Here is a 19,925-nt window from a genome sequence, read left to right as displayed (position 1 = left end):
TGACCAACACGTGGTTCCACTTTACTCATAAAGTAGTAACAAAGCAACTACCGGAAAATAATATGAACTTCACACGAGAATTACACTACGCTGCAATTTAAGATAACCTTAGATGTTTTAGAGCTAAACCCGAAATAAAAGTGATTAAATTCTCAGTTAAGCTGAACTTAACAAATCCATTGTCCTACGGACTTAGCAGACACGCGCTTAGCCGGAGATCTTACCATTTCAGACGCTCGCCACCGCCAGACTGCAACTGCCTACTACCAGACTACTACTGCCTACTACCGGACTGCAACTCTCCAACTACTCGACTGCCACTGTCTACCACTGCCCAGCGTGCTCCCTCAGAGTGGCTCACAAAGACAAACGGAAGGGGCCAGAGGGGCAGCTTCCTATACCAACATGACAAGGGACGGACCGGACCATACTAAGAATAGAAACCTCTTTGCTTTTAGGAACCGTAGCTACCTGTTCCGACGTTGGTCCTACTGTTCTCTAGCAGACAGCCTTGTCTGCTACCCTCAAGCATGCAACTACAAACACATTTGATCATTCATCCTCTCACACAGAAGGGAAGGGGGATGACAGTATCTTATCATATACAGTATATAACAGAAAGCGGATGTAGGTTCCGTATGAGACTGTGTGACATGAATTACATATAAGAATTACATATAAACTGTGCTTTAAAGTGTAGTAGTGTGACAGATCGTTCTTGTTTATGTGTAAAAGTAACACGTTCCTCTACTCAGTCTCCTCCCAGATAGTCAGAAACGCCACAGTAAATTTAGGAGAGGAATTTACTCCATAAATGACATCAGATTTAAGAAATTAAACATGAAAGGAATCCAACAGCGACCTTTCATAACCCCAACGCTCCGGGAAAAGACTGTGCAGGGAATTTTCTGGCCATGCTAGGACATTCCCAAGCAGGCTTCTCACACCCTACTTAAACCAAAAGTGTAAAGAAAAGGCAAAAGGTCACCAGCTACTTGCTAAAACACAATACTTTCAAACATCTTTACAATCTACCAATTTCAAAGAGAGAGAGAAAAAAAACACACAATCTGTGACACCTATTTAAAAGATCGTGTAGACCTAAATCGGTCAGCAAGTAAAAACAATGGTTCCTGTGTCATTAATATGAAAACAATTTCTGGTTGTTACCCTTATGGAGTTCACCAGTATTTGCTCATTGCAAGAGCCAACTGATCACAGGCAAATTTATGACTGTTTATTAACAGGCAAGATTTATGAAAATAGCAAAGGTGTCACAGCAATTAAAAAAAGAACATGAAATAACATCAGTATTATAAAGCAGAACATTACAATGCACAATCCCCAAAAGCAAAAAAAATTGATAAGAAAAAAAACATGTTTTACAAAGTGATTATCGCAAAAAATTCTATATCTTACAAAACTAATAATTTGTAGAATTAAAATAACTATATGGCACTAATTTAATCACTCTACTATATTTCAGTTAGTTAGCAAACAATGAGCACTGTGTCATTATATTGAAACTACAATAATTATGTGATTGTAACCCTTAAGGGGTTCCTCACAATAAATATGCCCCATGCAAAAGGCTAATCGATCACAGCCCAATGAGAATGAATAGCAATCTGACTGATAAAGGAAGCAGTGCCACAGTAATGAATTTACGAAACAAAATATCACAAATCTAATACCTAACACAAGAACAAACATTGATCAATAAAACAGTACAATAGTCAACATCTAAAACAAAACACCAATAAATACAACACCTGCAAAATCCAAGAGTCAAAGTTTAAAAAAAGTATAGAACACCGGCAAAATACAAGAGTCAGAGTTTAATAAACACCAATAAATCGAGTCCCTGCAAAACACACGAGTCAAAGTTTCTGTGACAGAAACACACGTATATGCATTGAACTAAGAACCGTATAATCACTGTTCACTGATACACTCACTAGTTCCACTGTTCCGAGGCACAATATAAGGGGAGGGGGAGGGGGTTCGTCGCCGCAGCTGTCAGTAGGGATTTTTGTCCATCTGTTGCGTGCAATCCCGCCGTCTCTGCCCTCTCATGAAGTTTCTCTTGGTGGTCTGTGTCACGTACATCTCGATTTTGTTCCATGTTTGTATTGTCAAATTCGTGCGGTATCCTCGATTGACACGCCAGGTTGATATTCCTGGGCAAGGATGACACTTCAATGGCTCTTCTTTTGTGCCACCCTTAGCGACCAGAGAACATCGAACCGTCAGGAAATGTTGATAGGCGTCGTTGAAGTCTGCCAGTTTCTCTGGACAGTCCCTGTCAAAAGGCTCCTCGCCCTTTGTGTTGTTACACCGCGGCCGTCTCGTCACGGTCGCGTGCGTGAGGTGCGTTGCCAGGAGATGGATTTCCGCGCGGTGGACCGCTCGCCCATCTCAGGTCATCGCCTTGAGGAAAGGGTCGCCCGGGGCGGCCGCCCATTAGCTCCAGGTACAAAGGAAAGTGTTTGCGGGAGCCCGTCTTTTGTTGTCCGCCGCGCTCCCAAAGTGGCCTGGCTGACAGCGTGTCCCGCTGGGAAACCCGCCAGTTTATAACTAGTCCGGCTGCTCCCGCTGTCTCTTAAGAGTTTTGCCGGTTCGCTTTCACGTTCTCAACTGCATTCACAGAAATTTTTCATCATTCTTATGTGATTACACAATGTCATACATAATACCACTTAGTATTGTCTTTCACAATTTTTAAGAACAAACGTGAGACTTAATATTTTTTTTTAAATAATTAGATGAATCGACAATATAAAATAAAATTTAAATGACTTGACAATGTAAAAAAATAAAAGTGAAATGACTTGACAATGTAAAAATAAAAATTAAATTAACTGACAATACAATATTTAAATCCACATCACTAATGTGGTTCACTTGTGTTTTAATAAATCAAATGCTACTTATTAATTCACTAAAATGAATAGGGTTATGCCTTGCGCAAGTATAGGTCAGGAGAGCATGGGTTCACATGTTATTTACACACACACATGCACACCTGTTGTCTATTCTACAAACTAACTACCCATAAACATGCATTACTGAAAATTCTACTTCTATCCACTACTAATTAATCCCACAAGCCACTTCAATGCTACTTCAACAAAGTGTTTACACCACTACAGCAATGTTCTAATTCGCCCTCTTCTCGACGCTCGCGGCATACGTCTTGTCACATGATAAATATGGAGAAACTTTCCTTAAACATACACAGTAAAAGAAACAATGGTTATTTACACGCAAAAACATTTATACCAGTTCGCACACCTGAAAAGAGACTCGCAATTATACATTTATCATACTCATATATTCACACATCAAACAGTAAGAAAATTTCATCTAAAATTACGTTATCACAAGAATTAATCACACAGATGGCTCTGAGAAGGTTAAAATGTCTGCACTATACAAGTTATACTACATTTTCTTACCCATTTTGCTGCGATTTCGTTCCTTCTTTAAGTTACCTTTCGCTTCCAAATCAGTTATTTCTCCTGTGGTGGTAATTCTGGATTCATTTCTCATGAATGGCAAAATTGTGGTCACCTCTATTCTGTAAAACAGTATCATCTTAACATATTGAACTCACAACAGACACAAAAGATCCGAATCCTCCTGTAGTTTAAATGACAAATGTTTTGCTTCATCCTTATTACCTTAAACCAAGCTTTCCTTCGGTCCCATAATCAAAATTATTTAATCATCCTCTACCTTCAAGAGGGAAACTTCCACAGTACAAATCATATAGGCTGCAGTGCATCCCGCACCAGCGAAAACAGTAGGCTGTAATGCTCACAGCATCAGCAAAACACATAAACGTCGCTTTTCTAGGACAAGTATTAACGCAGAATAATTTTTCAGGCTTTGGCTCAACATCAATCAAGACTACAAAAAGGATCCATATTTCCGTTCCATTCTCCATTTGCTGAAAAACTGCTCGTATTTGACTACCACAAAAATATTTCAGGGCCACATAAATTACACAAACCACAATTCTTCTTTCACATTGAAGGGAATCAATCTACTTACGCCATCCACAGACAGCACTTTACGTACTCAGCTATAAAGAACAAAAAAAAAAGACATATATCATCAATATTAACAAATCATCGCATATTGGGAAGCCAATGGTTAAACAATCGTATTATCGCATCCTGTTTTCAAGATTCCAGATTTACTCATTCCTTTCTCAGAGTTCTCCTATCTTAAAATATTCATACAGCACGCATACTACAGTAAGAGATCCTCATTTATACTGACAGATATAGAATAGTAATAGATAGATAGTAGCACTGAAAACAGAAAATCGGAAACACGGCTACTAACAGCTGGGGACCTGGGTTTGCCAGACCCATAATACCCACAGATCGGATATTCCCCTGAGTTTTTTGCAATAATTCAGCAACGATCTTGCTTCTCTCAGGAGCGACTCTTTTTCAATTTACTCACACAAAAAAAAAACAGCATTTCACTCGTTCACAGGGAAACCTTATATCTTTACGTTTGAATCAAACTAAATCCTAATTTCACAAGGAAAGAAAACAATTAAAACATCACTTCAATCAATCACATAGAAACATCTTTATCATTATTTTTACTAACATATTATTCAAAATGCATGTCACAAATTTAAACTAATCAATTCTTTCTCCTCACCGTCCTCTCTACTTCTCACTGTCCTTTCTACACATTTGCCATGTCGCTCATTTGTTCCGATTTGGCGCCTTCTGGGCTGATCGTTTGTCAATGCCGGTTTCGTTCATTCCCATTTGCTGGATTATGTCTAGGGTTGGCCGGCCGAATTTCAACATCATGTGGGGCTCCGCCTACAATCCTACTCCCACCGTGTTCATCGTAGTAACGATGCTGGTTGCCGTACCTGTTGCGTTCACGATCTTGTCTACGTCCTCGATCATTTCTGTTGTTCCACCTGTGTTCGCGACTGTTACCCCAGTTTCTATACGGCCGGTCCCGATTATTGTTTCGTTCGCGTCGCGACGACCAGTCACGCCGTTGATTAGTAATACGGCCACGATTGCGGTCGCGTTGCTGTGCCCCGTAATAACTTTGTGCCTGATTAGGCGGGCATTCTGCTGTATTGTATTCCAACTCTTGGAGAAGTGTTTTAAACGGTTCCACGTCCTCTTTGCTTCGTCCCGCAAGAATGACGTGCCGCAAGTGCATCGGCAATTTGGTGATGCATATCCTAATTAGTTCTGCAGGCCTGTATGGGTCGTATAAAAATTGATTTGCCTGCAGCATGTGGTCGAATAGGCGTGCAGGGCTGCCGAAACCAGACTGGTTCAAATTTGGCAGCATAATTATGCCATGTTTGACCCTATCTTGTGCCGCTTCCGACCAATAGGCGGACAAAAAGGCTTGTCGAAACTCCCGAGTGGAGTTGCAGTGACGCGCTGCCGACCTCATGCGACTCGCCGGTTCGCCTTCCAAATAGCCACACATATATTCTATCTTATGTGAACTTGCCCAGTCGGGAGGAAGACAGAACTCAAATTGCTCGAGCCATGCTCTTGGATGTATGCCTTTTTGAGAATTTCGGAATATCTCAAACTTTCTTACCGTAAGGAAATGTTTGAAATCAAATCCCCGCATTTCCTCCTGGCGAGGCCCTTGTATGTTTCTATTTGTCTCATGTCTGCCCCTCAAATTACATTCTTCCCTGTCGTCAAAATCTCCCTCGTGGCCGGAGTCCCTCTGTGCACTGTTCGTACGGCTATTTTTAGTGCTATTGGCGAGTTCGGAATCACACGCCATGCGGTTTTCCAGATGCGCCACGCGTTCTTGTAATTCGCCTGTTACAGCTCTGTGTTGCCTGTTCACTTCGAATTGTCCCTTCTGAAATTTAAGAAGCGAACGCACTTCTTCGGTCTCTGCGGCCTCTACTAGTGTAGTATTGTTCTCGCTTTCCGTCAGCTTCATCGTGCCTACAATGTCCGCTAATGCCGCAATCTTATCATCTATTTGTCTCTTGTCCTCCGCCCCAGTGTGCTTCAATTGTTCAACCTGCTGTTCCAACGTGTGGATCGCTAAACTGTTGTCCGCTATTGTGTTGCTAACGACCGTGGGACAATGCATTTCCGCCTCTTGGACCCTCGAGAGTACCTGTTGGTGCTCCCTTTGGCATTCTTCTCTCAGCTCTTGGAAATTCCTAAGTAGCCGTTCTTCGCTTTCTTTAGATTCCGCCTCGCCACTCCGCTTGCTCTGTTCTAGGGCTTGCAGACGGTCATCGATTTGTTCAAATGTACAGCCTAATTCTTTCATAATATCACTTTTTATTTCACTTGCCAGATTGTTTATTCTTTGTGAGATATCATCGGACACTCTCTGCATCGGCTTGTCGACTTTATTTGTCTGCTGGATTAGTTTTTCGTCTATTTGTTCGCCTAGCTCTCGGATCGATTTCTCAGATTTTTGCGTCATTTGTTCGCCTAGCTCACGGATCGATTTTTCGGATGATTCTTTTTGTTCTCGGAACGATTTTTCAGATTTCTGCGTCATTTGTTCGCCTAGCTCGCGGATCGATTTTTCAGATGATTCTTTTTGTTCTCGGAACGATTCTTTATTTTGTTGCAATAAGGCTTTCATGAGTTCTACCAAATCAATTTGGTTAGTTGGAGGCAAATTAATTTGTGGCTCTGATGTGAGGCCGTTTGTGCTGTTTTGCATTTCGTCTGAAGTATTCCCCATTGCACTTTCGGAACCGCCCGACGCGTTAATATTGGAAATCAAATTATCCCCTTGGTCCATGTTGCTTAAGTTGTCGGACCGCTTACTTTTAGCTTGGTTACGTGTCAGCATTAGTGCAATTTACACCCAGTACGCAACACACTAATCACAATAAATGTGTCTCCCAAAAATTACGACAGTCACAAGAAAGATACCCAACCTAGTACACACTTTTTCACACGCAAAACAAATTTTTATGTTTGATCGAAACAGTGGAATTTACAAGCGAGAGAAAAAAAACACACATATATAGAACAAACAAATATAGAAAACAAAACAAGACAAACAACACAACGCCGCTCAACAACGCCGTGAATCTTTTGAACGTCTGCTCAGAAACAACGCAAAAGTAGTTTGAGCGCTGTAGGGAAAAAAAATTAAGATTATAACAACGCTCGCAATCTAACGTATCAGAGATTCCAGAGTCTAGCGGAAACACAGAACAGGGTCGCCATGTGTAATATTTCTACTTGAATTTGCTATGCTGAGATCGGCGCTAATATACAATGAAACCGGGTTACAAGCCGTGAGCTGTCTGGGGAGGTTAACCGTGCGTTTACTGGGCAACTGTTTCAGCAGGTAACTAGTCTAGGTTTACCACATTACCAATCTGACTAACATTGATTATAATCTTTTACAGTCATACAACAACCGGTAATATATATTTATAAAAGGAGAATTTAAATAAAAAGAAAGAAATCAGTTTATATTTGCAAATTTATTTTAAGATTGTTCATTGAAATTTCAGCATATTATACGTGGGTTATAACTGAGCTGGTGCCTTATTTACGATTGTGAAAATGTGGGATTGGAATCTTACAGAACACATAAAATATCGAGCCAAGATTGGGAGACTGGATACAACACTGCATTCATAAAACAACACACAAAGAACATTGAAACACATGCAAGAGAAAGTTAACCACAGCCAACAGATTCAAATTTTCAGTCAAAGAAATTACATTCGAAGCACAATCCTGTCTGTCATGTAATTACCACACACTGGTATACTAAATTCATATTAACTCTTTGTGAAATCTTCCCAAGAAGAATAGCTGAGGGCTACTTTGATGATTACACCACATGCTTCACGTGGTCAACTTGGTTTACAGAAAGCGTATAACTCCACAATAATTTAGATAATAAAAATAAATTAGATCGAAAAGCAAATTACAAAAGAAAAACCTCGAACTGGTTACTAACGTCTTACTGTTAACCTGACGGGTCAAACAGTTATATAAGCACGTGGTACTGGTCTCACAAAGTACACCCCACGTGGGTTGAACATAAAGAAAAGTTGCTATATTGAAAATATTCTCAAGACCAGACGTTATAATCACACAAGCATTCGGATTTAAAATTGATCTTAGTTAGAGTTACTGACCAACACGTGGTTCCACTTTACTCATAAAGTAGTAACAAAGCAACTACCGGAAAATAATATGAACTTCACACGAGAATTACACTACGCTGCAATTTAAGATAACCTTAGATGTTTTAGAGCTAAACCCGAAATAAAAGTGATTAAATTCTCAGTTAAGCTGAACTTAACAAATCCATTGTCCTACGGACTTAGCAGACACGCGCTTAGCCGGAAATCTTACCATTTAAGACGCTCGCCACCGCCAGACTGCAACTGCCTACTACCAGACTGCTACTGCCTACTACCGGACTGCAACTCTCCAACTACTCGACTGCCACTGTCTACCACTGCCCAGCGTGCTCCCTCAGAGTGGCTCACAAAGACAAACGGAAGGGGCCAGAGGGGCAGCTTCCTATACCAACATGACAAGGGACGGACCGGACCATACTAAGAATAGAAACCTCTTTGCTTTTAGGAACCGTAGCTACCTGTCCCGACGTTGGTCCTACTGTTCTCTAGCAGACAGCCTTGTCTGCTACCCTCAAGCATGCAACTACAAACACATTTGATCATTCATCCTCTCACACAGAAGGGAAGGGGGATGACAGTATCTTATCATATACAGTATATAACAGAAAGCGGATGTAGGTTCCGTATGAGACTGTGTGACATGAATTACATATAAGAATTACATATAAACTGTGCTTTAAAGTGTAGTAGTGTGACAGATCGTTCTTGTTTATGTGTAAAAGTAACACGTTCCTCTACTCAGTCTCCTCCCAGATAGTCAGAAACGCCACAGTAAATTTAGGAGAGGAATTTACTCCATAAATGACATCAGATTTAAGAAATTAAAGATGAAAGGAATCCAACAGAGACCTTTCACTATCTCCTAAATATTATTTTACTTGTTTGTTGTGGCTTGCACTGACACCCATAAATATTATAGGTTTACTGATATTTGTGTATTTGTAATAGTTAATATGACAATTATCTGATATCATTGTGTTTATTATGATTTGTATGTTTAGTGTAAGAGCATTGATAATAATTTTGTTAAAGCAATTGTGTGTGCATTCAAACTATTGTTCATGACTGAACTGTCTCATTAGTGATGGTGAATATTATGGACTGTTACCTGCACTTGTTCAACATAATGGGTGCCACTTGGAAATGTTTAATTTGTGCTAATGAACTTTGATTAACTGACTGATTAGTGATAGTGAATATTATGGACTGTTATCTGCACTTGCTCAACATTAATGGGTGCCACTTAGAAATGTTTAATTACTGCTGATGAACTGTGTGATTAGTAATAGTGAATATTATGGACTGTTACTTGCACTTTTTCTACGTGATTGGTGCCACTAGGACATGTTTCATTTCTGCTGATAAACTCTGATGAACAGTGTGATTAGAGATAGTGAATATTATGGACTGGTGTCTGCACCTGTTCAACATTGCTGGGTGCCACAGATGGAACTGCTTCTACTGAAATGATGTCACTTGTTGCTGTAGCACCTGTTCAGCATTGCTGGGTGCAACTGATGGAACTGATTCTACTGAGATGATGTCACTTGTTGCTGTCTGTACTTGCTCAACATTGCTGGGTGCCACAGATGGAACTGCTTCTACTGAAATGTTGTCACTTGTTGCTGTAGCACCTGTTCAACATTGCTGGGTGCAACTTATGGAACTGCTTCTACTGAAATGATGTCACTTGTTGTTGTCTGCACCTGTACAACATTGCTGGGTGCCACTGATGGACTGCTTCTGCTGAAATGAAGTCACTTGTTGGTGTCTGCACCTACTCAACATTGCTGGGTGCCACTGATGGACTGCTTCTACTGAAAAGATGTCACCTGTTGGTGTCTGCACTTGCTCAACATTGCTGGGTGCCACTGATGGACTGCTTCTACTGAAATGAAGTCACTTGTGGTGTCTGCACCTACTCAACATTGCTGGGTGCCACTAATGGAACTGTTTCTGCTGAATGATGTCACTTGTTGCTGTCTGCACCTGCTCAACATTGCTGGGTGCCACTGATGGACTGCTTCTACTGAAAGGATGTCACCTGTTGATGTCTGCACTTGCTCAACATTGCTGGGTGCCACTGATGGAACTGCTTCTACTGAAATGGTGTCACTTGTTGCTGTAGCACCTGTTCAACATTGCTGGGTGCCACTGATGGACTGCTTCTACTGAGATTATGTCACTTGTTGGTGTCTGCACCTGTTCAACATTACTGGGTGCCACTGATGGACTGCATCTATTGAAATAATGTCACTTGTTGCTGTAGCACCTGTTCAACATTGCTGGGTGCCACTGATGGAACTGCTTATACTGAAATGATGTCACTTGTTGCTGTCTGCACCTGCTCAACATTGCTGGGTGCCACTGATGGACTGCTTCTACTGAGATGATGTCACTTGTTGTTGTAGCACCTGTTCAACATTGCTGGGTGCAACTGATGGAACTGGTTCTACTAAAATGATGTCACTTGTTGGTATTTGCACCTGTTGACCATTGCTGGGTGCTACTGCTGGAACTGTCAACTACTTGTTTCTTGAACTATGGAAATCATTTGTGTGAATATTTGTATAAACTGATATTTTTGTGTATTACTGTTTGTGAAATGTTATGAGACTCTTACCTGCACAAATTCGCCATTGCTGACGCTATTGATTGAACTGTTTAACCACATAATACTTGTGTAAACTATTATGTAAAGTCACATGTATGAAAGAATTTGTATTCCTTACTGTATTTTATATATTAGGTTATTGAAGGTCAGTGCAAAGCCAAAATTTTATCTAGTTATGTGATATTTATGTATTAATTTTATCTTTTATTTTTTGTCTGTAATTTTTTTTGACGAATTTGGTGGTATTTTCACCACCAATGCTGGCAAAAATACCATCAAATTCTAGCCCGTGGAGGAAGGGCATATGAAAGGTGGCTACACTGAGCCACAGCGCCAGAGATCGCGCTAGAGAGTATTGTTCCGCCGCCTCCACTGGCAGTGATTATTGAGAAGTAGCGGTGGGCAGTGCTTGCTGAGATGTCGTAGTGGACAGTGATTATTGAGAGGTAGCGGTGGGCAGTGCTTGTCGAGAGGTCGTGGTGGAGAGTGCTTGTTGAGATGTGGTAGTAGCGAGTCGGTGTGTAGATGTTGTAGCAGTGAGTGCTTGTTCCATGTTTTATGCAGTTGTTTGATGGGCTATACAGCAGATGTTGTTCCAATGGAGATATTGTAATGATTAGAGTGCTTTTCGTCAATATATATGAAGGTAACAAAACTCGCTTTTTTTCTCATTATTTCAATGTCTTGAATAATGCGTCATTACAGGTTCAGTCAATAAAGCATCTGGCTTGTGTTCTTGGATTAGAGTGTAATTCTGGTTTTCTTGCGTAATTATGGTATTTCTATTTTCTTTAATTACTTCAGTATAAATGATATTTAAAATTTCTTGTGTTATTGAAGAGAACCGTGCCAGATGCGTACGTTGAATCACACTTCCACACACAGAACAGTTATACTTGTGCTTTGGTTTTGTAGGTTTTATAGTTGCTGGGGACTTAATTAATTAATTGTGTTAACGGAAATTTCTTTCATTCTTTGTTGTTGTTCTATGCAGTCAGATTGCGTACAAATACTAGTCAGGGCCAACCGTTTACGAGACTTCGTAAACGGACAGACAGCTACTAAATCAAAAAATTAAAATTATTTGCATTCAATATAATTAAGCCCCCATGAAATGTCTTAACAGATGTCCCGTCATCCTGTCACTCCTGCTTGTCAGTGTTTCCCACATATTCTTTTCCTTACCGATATTCACGAAACCTCCTCATTCCTAAGCTTTCAGCAGAAGTCTGTAGCACCACATCTCAAATGCTTCGATTCCCTTGCCTACAAGCCATGTTTCACTACCATACAATACTGTCCTCCAAACGTGCATTCCAAGAAATTTCTTCCTCAAATTAAGGCTTATGTTTGATACTAGTAGACTTTTCTTGGCCAGGAATGCTCTTTTTGCCAATGATAGTCTGCTTTTGGTCTCCTCCTTGCTCCGTCCGTTACTGGTTATTTTGCTGCCTAGATAGTAGAATTCCTCTACTTCCTGACCAAAAATCCTGATGTTAAGTTTCTTGCTGTTCTCATTTCTGCCACCTTCATTACTTTCGTCTTTCTTCGATTCTGTACTCATTAGGCCGTTTATCCCATCCAGCAGATCGTGTAATTTTCCTTACTTTCACTCATGATGGCAATGTCATCAGGTACTAGAGGGAGCTGTAGAGGGCAAAATCTGTAGAGGAAGACAGAGATTGGAATACACTCAGCAAATAATAGAGTACGCAGGTTGCATGTGCTACTCTGAGATGAAGAGGTTGGCACGGGAGACCTATTCGTGGTGGACGGCATCAAACCAGTGAGAGGACTCGCGATTAAAAAAAAAAAAAAAAACGGAATGTAATGGTAATGAGTGGAAACACGTTGCGAGCACACGGACAGTGGCAGCACGACAAATCCTACCGGATTAACAGAATTAACATTGATAACAGAGTGAGACTGATCTATCGCGGTGCAAACCGGATATTTGCATCTTAAACACAGACGGCTTTGCTATAAGCCATGTAACGCGAATGACGAGAAAAACTGCAAACAACGTTGCGTCGCTTCTACGGCAGCCGACAATAACACATGAAACCCAAAACGGCGGATATTACCGCGCAACTGCTGGTCACGAAATAAATCTACAATGTGAAACTTCCTGGCAGATTAAAACTGTGTGCCGGACTGAGACTCGAACTCGGAACCTTTGCCTTTCGTGTGCAAGTGCTCTACCGACTGAGCTACCCAAGCACGACTCACGCCCCGTCCTCACAGCTTTACTTCTGCCAGTACCTCGTCTCCTACCTTCCAAACTTTACAGAAGCTCTCCTGCGAAACTTGCAGAACTAGGACTCCTGAAAGAAAGGATATTGGTGAGACATGGCTTAGCCACAACCTGGGGGATGTTTCTAGCATGAAATTTTCACTCTACAGCGGAGTGTGCGCTGATATGAAACTTCCTGGCAGATTAAAACTGTGTGCCGGACCGAGACTCGAACTCGGGACCTTTGCCTTTCGCGGGCAAGTGCTTTACCGGTAGAGCACTTGCCACCCCGCCCCCCCCCCCCTCCGCCCCTCGATGTGGATTCCTGGTCATGTCGGTCTGCCAGGAATCGAGGCTGCTGACGCTTCTGCCAAGGCTGCAGTCCTCGTACCTCAGCCCGCGAATTCTTGTATTCCCTCCGATGATCTCTGTGTTGCCGTCTGTCAGGAGATGGTGTCCCTTTGGCATCGCCAATGGTCCTCGCTTCACGGGAATAAGCTCCGTCTTATTAAGCGTCTCCCAGTGGCTTGAACGACTTCCTCTCGGCCCTCCCGCCGGGAGGAGGTCATTTTAAGTAGGCTGCATATTGGACACTGCCTTTTTAGTCATCGTCATTTGATAAGTGGCGCTACCCCACCACTTCGTATACATTGCGCCCAAGTTTTAACTGTCCGCCACTTCCTGATGGAATGCTAATTTTTTAACCGGTCACGTTGCCGCATGGGTTTGCCTTCTGAGTTATCAGCCGTTTTAGCAAATGACGCGCTAGCTGACGAACGCGTTTTACTTTTTATCCGCCAAAGGTATAGGGTGAAGGCCGTTTAATTTTTAGTTTTCGACCTCCGTTTCTGTATGGTGTCTTTTCTTAGCCATTTTCCATATGCCTCTATTTAACTGACTTCTATTATGTCCAGTAGGACTGACATATAGTCGATTTTTAACTCCTCTCTGTCCTCGTGTTCCATAGTTTTGAATTGGGCGCGTATAACACCAGTTGTTTTTTATGCCCTAAAGCAAAACAAAATCAAAACCAATCGAGCTATGTTATGTGGCAGTGATACATCACGCGGAAGTTCCTTTCATTTTTACATTTTACTCATGAGTGAATTAAATTACAAAATTTTCAGCAAACTTTCGGAGAATACCCTATAGTGAGAACTAATTCTCGAAAATGGCAAGAAATTCTAAAAAAAAATCACAGGTTTAGTTAGTTTAATACAAGATACTTTTCAAGTGCTGTCTTGTCGAAAATAGACATTATGAGCATTGTGCCTGTATTTTACGGTTTATAATTTGAAACAGCAACGAACCACAAATATATAAGGTGTATCAAAAACAATCATCCGATTAGACACGTCTCATTTTTGAAACTAATAAACATATACAATAAATTCTGTGTTTTGATGACCGGGAAATTCAAAAAAATTTTTCATACCTTCTCATAGGCGGTAAATCTGCCCCCTTGAGATCCACGGGATAAGTCAATGCAGTATTCAGATTGCTCCCACACTGCACCGAACACGGCTTGAGTTACAGCTTCCACAGCTCCTGTTATGCGATGTCTCAGTTCATTCATTGTTGTTGGTGACGGAGGCACATAAACACGATCTTTCATGAACACGCACAGAAAATAATCACATTTAGTCAGATTCGGTGACCTTGTTGGCCAGTAATGTAAGGCTGAATCATTTGGTGCAGTGCGACCGATTCATCGTTCAGTAATCCTTTGATTTAAAAATTCCCGCACTTCCAGATGCCAGTGTGGTAGTGCCCCATCCTGTTGGTAAATGAAGTCGTTCGAATAGTCTCCAACTGTGGGATAAGAAAGTTCTCAGTCATATCGAAATATGTTCTTCCTACAGGAAGTGTTCTCGGCAAAAATGGACCATACTCCTTTTCCCGTGAAACTGCACAGAGCACATTAAATTTTGGACAGTCCCTCTCATATTGTACAGCTTCATGTGGTTGTTCCGTAACCCATATTCTCACATTAAGACTGTTCACCTTCCCTTTAAATGTGATGTCTCGTCACTAAATGTGGTGTCACCGCCAGACACCACACTTGCTGGGTGGTAGCTTTAAATCGGCCGCGGTCCATTAGTATACGTCGGACCCGCGTGTCGCCACTATCAGTAATTGCAGACCGAGCGCCGCCACACGGCAGGTCTATAGAGACGGACTAGCACTCGCCCCAGTTGTACGGACGACTTAGCGATGCACACTGACGGAGCCTCGCTCATTTGCAGAGCAGATAGTTAGAATAGCCTTCATCTAAGTCAATGGCTACGACCTAGCAAGGCGCCATTAGTATGACATTGCATGTATCTACAGAGTCTCACTTGTATCGTCAAGAGCGATGTACAACAATGATGGATTAAAGTTAAGTATTCCAGCAGCTACGTACTTTTCTTTATAGCATTCATTACGTATCCTGTTTCAGACCTCACGCCAGCCTGCGTGAGTTAACGCGTGCATTCGGCCTCCTCAACCAAGTAGTGTGCGTAGTGTTGGCTAACTGATAACACTACACTAAACACTAAGCGTGGAAGAAAACTGTCATCCTCCATCTTGCCAAGAGCGAAATTACAGAACTCCACACATTGTTGTTTGTCGCCTTCACAGAGAGCTTGCAGTAGCTGAATTTTGTGTGGTTTCATATGTAAACGTCGACGCAGCACACACCAGACGGACATTGGGGGCATGTTGAGCTGTCGAGCTGCACAGCGAACGAATTTCTGCGAACTCCATGTGAAGTTGGAAATTTGTGGTAAGGTGTTATGGGACCAAACTGCTGAGGTCGTAAGTCCCTAATCTTACCCATTACTTAAACTAACTTACACCAAGGACAACACACACACCCATGCCCGAGGGAGGACTCGAACTTTCGACGGCGGGAGCCGCGCGGTCCGCCACAATGCGCCTTACACCTCTCGATTGCTCCGCGAGGCAACTCCATGTGAAACTATGGCGGATGCTTTCGACGTCTGTGTCAGACACTCGGGGACGGCCCGGCGATTTGCCTTTTCACAAAAAACTTGCTTCTGGGAATTGTTTATGCCATCGTCTAGTTCTCTGCGCTGTAGGAGGATTCACAACGTACCTAGTACAAAAGTCACGCTGAACAGTTATTACTGACCTGCTCTGAGCGAAACGTAGAAAACAAAACGCTTCCTGTTGTCCCGAGACCATTTCTACAAGAACTGAAATGGGCGCACACTGCTGCTACCTAGCGGGAACCATGTAAGACTCTTCCCAACAGTACATTGTTCACGCACGTATCTCAAATAACATAATATTTATGATTTTGCGAAATCGGATGATTCATTTAAATTAGATCTTAGGAACTTTTTGCCTTCCTGGTGGGGCCTCGTTTTGTTGTCGTCATTGGTTTTTTTACTGCAAGGCGAACTAAAGTTTATCATTCAAAATTCGGTAAATTTAAAAGTGAATTTTTTTATATTAGTTCTTCCACTTCTATTCCGCCGTTTTTTGTCGAAGGTCGAGGCTTTATTGAGAAAAACCTTTAATAAATTTACGATTCAAATAACTGACTATCACTGGCCTGTGCTTTCTCCCGTATTTCGGGCAGCGTACGAATACTGCGTTGGAAAAACTAGGTGTCTTTTGAAGAGATACATGAATCTTTCCAGTTTTGCACTTGTTCATATAGCAGGAGATGCTGGACAGCCATGTCGCATGCCTTTAATCGGAAAAGGTGGTAGTCAGAGGAAGCAATGTGTGATGAATACTGTGGCTGGGGTGAGAATCCCCATTTCATTTCCAAGTGTGTTTTGATTGATTTTGCGACTTTGCACTGCACTGGCATGTTGCAAAATCAGCTTTCAATGTCTATCGCTGTATTGTGGTCCCTTGTCTTTCAGTGCTCGCCGGCCGCTGTGGCTGAGCGGTTCTAGGCGCTTCAGTCTGGAACCGCGCAACCGCTACGGTCGCAGGTTCGAATCCTGCCTCTGGCATGGATGTGTGTGATGTCCTTAGGTTAGTTAGGTTTAATAGTTCTCAGTTCTAGGGGACTGATGACCACAGATGTTAAGTCCCATAGTGCTCAGAGCCATTTGAACCATACTCGTGAGTCTCCGTACCTCTAACAAAAACAATTCCGATGAATCAATCCAAGGCTCCCTTACTGCTGCCCTCCTTTGGGTCCAACACATTCTTCTCGCTCTGAGTGCTCGTGTTTTCCCACCCCATGAAGATCTCTACCTTTGTAGAAAGTACTATTTACGCTACCTCCCAGAATAGAAGTATATAGCCTGCCAAATGCCGCCTCCTGCCCTCTGCGAAGTTCCTATCGGAACGTACGATAATGTCTTCAGCAGCGATCTTCCATTTAGTGTGTACCTGCCTGAGACTCTATCTTTCAGCAAGAACAATTTTACGACTCTCTTGCAGCTGCACTCCTGTGGTCCTTACACTCTCAGTCATCCAGCAGTCACAGCTCTCAGAAAAACATTACACGTATTCGTCACTGTATAAAAATGAAATGAAGATGTACTTACTAGATTTGCGATCACTGATATTTGTTTCAGTAACATCCATACATACTGCCATGCGTCGCTAGTAATTTTAATTGATTCAGTAGTCTAATTTAAATAGTGTGTTATTAACTAAATTACTGAGCAGTTTTGGAAAAACTGTCTCGTAACAATGCATACACCCAGCGGGTCACCGATTTTACTTTTATTTCGTGTGACTGTGGCACATTCACGCATGTAACAAATGCTGCTCTGGTACGATGCGCTTCTCAAGTATTTTGGAGTACTCGAGGTTAAAAGTTTTACTAGTCCGTTGAATGCGATACTAGAATTCGAGTTTACGAGAAGTGACTTCAGCGCGGTTAATCTGGCAGACCACAAGCCTGCATGTGCAGCATCGAGCCTTTTTATCGAGTACAGTGGTATTCAACTTTCTTTTTCTTCGCATAACTCTAGGCTTAACTCTAAAATTTTATCCTTAATTCAAATTTCACATAGCCCTATCTATAATATAAAATTTATAACATATTTAATACTACAAAAAGGAGGATTGTGCTTTAAATGTATGACATAAATACAGGAACTACGTTACGTGTATCTATGAATTTGGATACTTTTTTAACTTGTTAATGAGATGACTGAGTTTGTTTGCTAGGCAACTGCACCTCTGTTCGTGGCTGTATGTTCGCTAGGGGGAATATCAACGGTGATTATGCAATCAAGGTAATTCTTTGTTTCGTTGTGATTGCTGTCAACACAGAGAAACCCTGATCACACAAATAAGTAGAGGGGGGAAGGAGATGGTGAGCAAGGACAGTGTCGCCAAGTTCAGTGTACTCTTTGTGTTTGGAAATCACAAACTGAAATGTTATAGATTTTTATTTTCGGTGAACTGTCAAAACGACATTTGCAAAAGACTTCCCTTTAATTTTACAGGAAGATCAGAGGAACTGATGGCGGTGGCGCGAAACGGACTTTTAATCCATTCTTGTATATTATCATACTTCTCAATTTCTGGAAAGTATTTTAAAAACTGTATCCTGAGTATTTGTAGGTGGAATTTGATTATTTCCGAAAGTTTGTCAGCTACAATAACTTCATTTTGTCCACTATGTCACTTTCCCTTCATTAACGCAATCAGTCCAAATAAAACTTTCTAATAAAGACCCATTACTTTCTCACAAGCTTTAAAAATACTTCTGTCAAAACCTTCAAGTTTAAGATTGAGATCGCCAAATTTGTTGAATGTATCCGTCAAATAAACTAATTGGCAAATCGAGTCTACATCTTCAAAATGCCTCACCAGACCGGGTTTCAATTTTGTAAGGCCACGTTTACCTCATCTTTCAGTTCAAAAACACGAGTCAATTTGCGTCCTCGTGGTAGCCAGCACACCTTGGTGTGTAGCTCCCATCTCATCACACTATTTTGTTGTTGTTGAAAAGACGGGAGTTTAGTGAAAGTGACTTCGTTACATTTGTAAGAACCTTGTTTATATGTTGGCAGCGCTATATACTGTAATTAATATCGCTGACAGCTCTTCGTGCCCTCGGTAAGAGACTCTGTCGTTAGACGAACTAGCAGGTAGCGAGTGGACGGCTTGGACGTATGTCCTTCTTGGAGACTCAGTGTTTGTAGGATATGCATTGCAAAAAGAAGATGGATGTAGTTGGTAATGAATAACGAGCGTTGGTGGGCGGGAGACCCCTAGCGGAACGGTTCGGCCGCCGCTCCCCTACGGCGACTTGCGAGTGAGGATGAAATGATGATGAAAGACACACAACATCCAGTCATCTCGATGCAGAGAAAATCCCTGACACCGCCAGGAATCGAACCCGGGACCATATGTGCGGGAAGCGAGAACGCTACCGCAAGACCACCAGCCGCGGACGATGTAATGGGTAATGTTTGGGTAGTGGAATTGTTACCAACAACATATTTTTTGGAACTGGATGTCACATGAATAAGGTAAAATCTGCTAAATACATTGATTGCTCTTCAACAAAATCTTTCTTTTGCTAACCATATGCCTCCAAGTACTGTAGTTAGAGCCTATAGTAGCCAGAATCCTTTTTATTTAGTTGGCTATAGTTGCTGCTTGCTGTAATTGCTGTATTTCGTGTTATGAAGACCTTCTGTGAGGTAAGTGACATGAAAAGTATGGGTTATTGTTAGGATTTCTTCCAGTTCAGGACCATTCTTTTGTGTTAATTATTTGAAGTCATTTTGTAATTGTAGAGCAGTCAGATTGCGTTGGGCTTGTATATTGTGGGTAATAAATAAATAGGTTAAGTTTGTGTTGTTTTTCTCAGGAAAATTCCTCAGGTCAGTGTTGAAATGATAAAAATAAGTAACGAGACAGTAGGTTCAGTTTCACTCCGTAGTTTCATCCCAGTTTCATCTGGTGGTAAAGACTAG

Source organism: Schistocerca nitens, chromosome 8 (assembly GCF_023898315.1).
Source record: "Schistocerca nitens isolate TAMUIC-IGC-003100 chromosome 8, iqSchNite1.1, whole genome shotgun sequence".
NCBI classification, from domain to species: domain Eukaryota; kingdom Metazoa; phylum Arthropoda; class Insecta; order Orthoptera; family Acrididae; genus Schistocerca; species Schistocerca nitens.
This window is presented reverse-complemented; position numbering follows the sequence as displayed.